Source organism: Poecilia reticulata, linkage group LG2 (assembly GCF_000633615.1).
Source record: "Poecilia reticulata strain Guanapo linkage group LG2, Guppy_female_1.0+MT, whole genome shotgun sequence".
Classification (NCBI taxonomy): domain Eukaryota; kingdom Metazoa; phylum Chordata; class Actinopteri; order Cyprinodontiformes; family Poeciliidae; genus Poecilia; species Poecilia reticulata.
In genome coordinates, this window is record NC_024332.1 from 27308726 (window position 1) to 27313827 (window position 5102).

Sequence of the window (5102 nt, forward strand, 5' to 3'; positions counted from 1 at the left end):
CTAACAGCTACTGATCGCTAACAGCTACTGACCCCTAACAGCTACTGATCGCTAACAGCTACTGAACCTGTGAAATTAGAGCATCATCCCTCCCGCCTCTGACAGCCTGTGAATCATTTCCAGTGATCTGCTTGTCATCACACATCATTTCCTGACGAGGAATCGTGTCAAATAATAGCTCCAGTGTCACAGAACGCTGACTTCACTTGGAGCCGATAGAAACTGCAACCATCGACTCCATTATTTTCCAGAGCCTCTCCACTGGGGCCAAACTAGTCACAGTCCAAACGCGTCACACGGAGGAACTGTTGATGTCACGTCACGCTGTCCCCAGCTGTCCTTGGATGTCCTCTCCTGTCCCCTTTACCTCACAGGACATCTGGGTCTTGTCCTGGGAGGATGCTGATCTCGTTTGGTCATCTCCTCCAATGTTCATGACGATGAACAAAACCAAGAAAGCCGAGTTGTTGAGAAGATCTGCATTACAGAGGCATCGCCTTGATGAGCTGTTAAACTACTTTACTCGTCTTAAGAATATTGTGGTTGAGAGCAGATTCATGATTCTATCAACTAAAGTAAATTCCAGTTAATAAAGCAGCAAAACGGCCGCAGAGTATCATATCACCACCACCGTGTTTAGAAATGCTGTGTAAGTTTTAGCTTTCCAGATGTAAATGGTATGAACACCTTCTAAAAAGTATAACTTTTTGTCTTTTCAGTCCACGGAATATTTTTGCCAAATGTTTTGGGAATTATCCAAAACTTTGTTGGGTCAATTCAGGATTTAGTCTCTGTGTTGTTTTGAAACTACAGCAGTTTAGGTCTTGTGATTCTTCCATGCGATTTTTGCCCATGAACTTTGACCTTAACTTGCTGTAGTTTGAGTTTTTTGTGACCTTCTGGTGATGCATTCTGGGATTTTCCACTCCTGGGAAGGTTTACCGTTGTTCCTCGTTTTCTTCGTTTGTGGTCATCATGGTGCTTCTCTGGATTCCCAAAGCCATAGAAATGTTAATAACTCTGTTTCTTATTTGTTTTACCAGACAGGTACTTTTTAAAAATGTTTTTATTTCATTTTTAAGTTCTGGTGTTACAAAAAAAAAAAAATCACCATTATTCAATCTTTTGCCAAACCCCATTTGTATTTTCTCTAGTTATCAACAACACAATTCAATTAATGCTGACAACATTTAAGTGTGACAGAACAAAAGCAGAAGAAATATAAAATCTTACATTACAATCCAGTTTTAATACATCCCAGTCAGATTCAACTAATCATAAAATCTCAATTAATAAAAACTGTAATAAACGGAGACATTTTATTGCATTTGGATGTTGACTTTGCAGAATTTCCTCATGTCGAGCAAACACGTGAGGGGAGTGGAGAGGAACAACTGCATTTTAATAAAAGGTCGCCTCCATCAGAGCCCGAGACAAAATGATCAGCCATTTCTCATGACTGACTGGAGGCTGAGAGGACAGGAAGAAAGCACAGATAAACAAATAAGCACTGAGTCAGGGGTACTTTCTATGGGAAGAAATTCAGTAAAACAACACAAATGTAATGGGAGTAAAAAATGTGTCCAGTTCTCTGTCCAAGCCTGTAGCAACCAAAGCCAAGCTAATGGTCTCTATCAGAAATAAAAGCTTTGAAGCTTTAGAGTTGAAAGTAAAGATGAGTTACAATGAAGGATGACTGAAAACGTTTTACAGAGACGTAGTTTAGTGAGCCTAAAAAAAGGAAGACTTAACATTTCTGTGTAAAGCCTACATAAACACACTGCATAAAATAGGAGCTGCATGCAGAAAACTCCCAGTTAGATTCTTAACTTTCTTCTGCTCCTTTACATTACAGACAGATCAGAAAGTTTAGTCTGCCTACTGAAACATACTTCGATAATGGTTCATAATAACAATCCTTTTTATCCGTTTACTGAAATGATGTAATTTCCTTTTGATAGTAAAATAGCTCGAACATTCTCGTTGTTTATATTTTCTTATCTTGACCATGATCGCCTCCAGTCTGACTGGAGGCTGAGTCTGGAAGTCCAGCTCGGATCTCAGATCTGCTTAAAGAAGAAAATCAAACAAATTTGTCTGAATCGACATTTCCTCTCAAACACCCCACACTGACGCTGTGAGAGCGGGAGAGTTTTGCCGGCAACCACAAGGTGTGGAAATTCAGAATGACGCACGCAAAGGTCATTTTATCCAAGCAGCTTTCGCCTGCAGAGGATAGCAGCAGAATTAGAGGTTAATTATTCACCTCAGGCTCCAACCTCGGAGTACACCGATCAGCCATTGTGAACTTCAAGCGGTGAGCAGAACGTTTCCAGGGAGCGTAGGTCACATCAGAAGCAAAGGCGGAGGTGGAGATGTTTTAATTAGTCGTAGCTAAAAAGCATACTTTACAAATCGTGTGTGAAACTTTTTTTTTTTGTTGCTTATGGTGCTTTGAAAATTGCCACGTTTACAGTGAGTGGCAAAGGTATTTCTACCTATTCCTCCTTTTTACAGCCAGAATCGTCAATGTTTATCACACAAACTTCCAAATTAGGAAGACTGATGAAAATCTGCATTTGTTTTTCACTCCTTTCACTCTGACAATTAAAACCTTCTGTCGGTCATTTATGTTCACAGGCGTTTGCATTCCAGTGATGGACGACGTGGCCACATTCAGATGAACTATAATTGAAGTGAATGCGTTTGTTCATTACAGCACTTTTGAGTGGTTAATATGACTAGAAGCATTTAATTAATGTACTTTTTATCCAGTTAGTAACAGTTTCCGCTCGTGTGTAATTTAATTCCCGGCGTAAATTTGTGAATGCCTCGGAGGTTTGTTCGGGATCAGAATCGAACAAACGGAAATCACTGACGCTCTTTTTCTGGAAGACCAAAGTTCCAGGGAGAAGACTGGGAATAAAACAATATTCCAAGCTTGGAGCGTCTCACAGTGTTTAAAGCGTCATCGGGAAATGGAAAGATTACTGCACAGCTGTAAATATAACAACATATAGCAGACAGATCTACCAACATATTACCCAGAGAAACAGCCCAAAGGCCCAGAGTAACTATGGAGGTGCTACAGAAGTCCACAGCTCCGGGTGGTTGCCAAATTTTATATAATTTTAATTTCTTTTTACAAAATTGCACCATTCTGTGTTGGTCTGTCACATAAATTGCCAACAATACATAGAAGGTTGTGTTGTAACATGACAAAATGTGAAAAGGTTTAAAGACTGCAGATACTTTTGCAGTAAATTGTAAGAACATAGTTGCTCGTAGGACGAAGTCTCATTGCACCACAAAGGGAAAAGTCCACWTCTCATTCAGTTTCTGAACAATTACCATCAAGAAAAGCAGAGTTTGTCGCCTTTAAAACTGAGCATGCTCTAAACACGTTTTAATTAGGTTTCATGCTTCACTTTTGATTTGGTCGTAGTTAGTCCTCCTTCTATAAACTCCTAACTTCATGTGCCAAAAGCTGCTTGCTTTTGTTGTGGTCTGAGGCTTGTTGTGTGAACGGGTCCGAAGCTCCAGCTTGGAGTTCGTTTCTCTGGGTTTCTCTTTCTTCTTGCTCTCGTTTTATGTTCTGTCATTTCCCGTTTTGTTTTGGCAGCACAATCCCTTATTTATGGTCCTGCTGTTTGCGTTTGTCACCACCAGCATCTGGTTCAGCCGAAACCCAKTTGATTTCCCTTTGTCATGAACTCCCTCAGCTCCTCGCTGCCTTTGTTGCTGCATGTAGTTTTCGTCAGCAGATGAACTGGTTCGTTCTTCCGCTAACTGGCTGCTTTATTACGCTTTAAGCCTCTGTTGTTGCATCCATTTACTTTATGTCAATATTTTTTTTAAGATTTATCCTCCATTACCGAAGACACATATCTGGGTTTGGTACCAAGAATTACAGAAAAATCACCTGGTGGAGAAACAGACCAGTCCACCAGCACGAGGACAAGAGATCTCTTTCATTTTCTAGATTTCAATCTACACAGAGAGGAATAATGTCCTTATGTGTGTGTATATTTACCACCATGTTGCAGAAACCTTAGACAGGTATTTGTACAATGCAGAGAGAAGAGTCGTCTTTGTTTCTCCTTGCTGTTTAGCTTGAGTCGTCTCGGTAGCTGTGCTGCTAAAGGCTTTGGCTTCCAGAGGACAAGCTGATCACTTTTCCTCTCTTTCTTCTTCTACCACTCTCCAATTTGCCTTACTTGATGCAATTGAAATTTTAACTTTAAATATTCTGTTGGTTGTTTTTCTCTCCACTAAACATTTTGCCCGTCTTACTGATAACTTTTAAAGACATTGAAAATACTCCTACATCAGTTCTTCAGYCTTTTTTTKKWAAWTYYKSYYCSWYYTYYYMAMCCCCTCAGTTGATTTTGAAGTTTTTCCTGTCGACTGCTGCCACATGCRTGACCAGTACGAGTGATTGCTGTGAGCGTTTGAAAAGTGTCTCCAGATGGCATTTGTTGTCAGTTGGTGCTACTTAAATAAACTGAATTTAACTGAACCTTCTCATGTTGTAGCAATTTAAAAGTGCTAAACYGCCTCTTCTTAGCATATTTATTATTTCCTGAGAAACGTCACATTCAGTTTTTCCATCGTWCTGACGTGTCAGCGTTTTCCATACTCGTACTCTGACTTCCTGTTTCCATGTCGGCCAACCTCTACCCTTATTCAGACTGACCTCTGCACTGTTTCGTGTAATAATCAAACCACTTCACAGTTTGGCTTCGTGCAGCAGCGAATGTAAACCTGCCTGGAGAAATCTCATACTGCAAACATGCACTCACAAATGAGATTTGGTAATGTCACACACATTTGTTTTAGTTCCTAACAAATAAATAAATCAATGAAAACTTAGGCAAGACTTGTTTCTCCTGAGCTGAGATTTAGAGAGCAACCGCAGCACTCTGTTTTGGGCCTCATATTTACAAAAACGTCAAAGTTTTTGTGAGATTTGCAAAGGATTTCTGTGATCAGAAGAGAATTTTCTAATTTATTTTAACCTCCAATCCCTGCTGTAATCACTGAAACGTGAAATCAAAACTTTAACAAAAATAAAATCTGCTGTTGTTCTTAACTATGCTAAA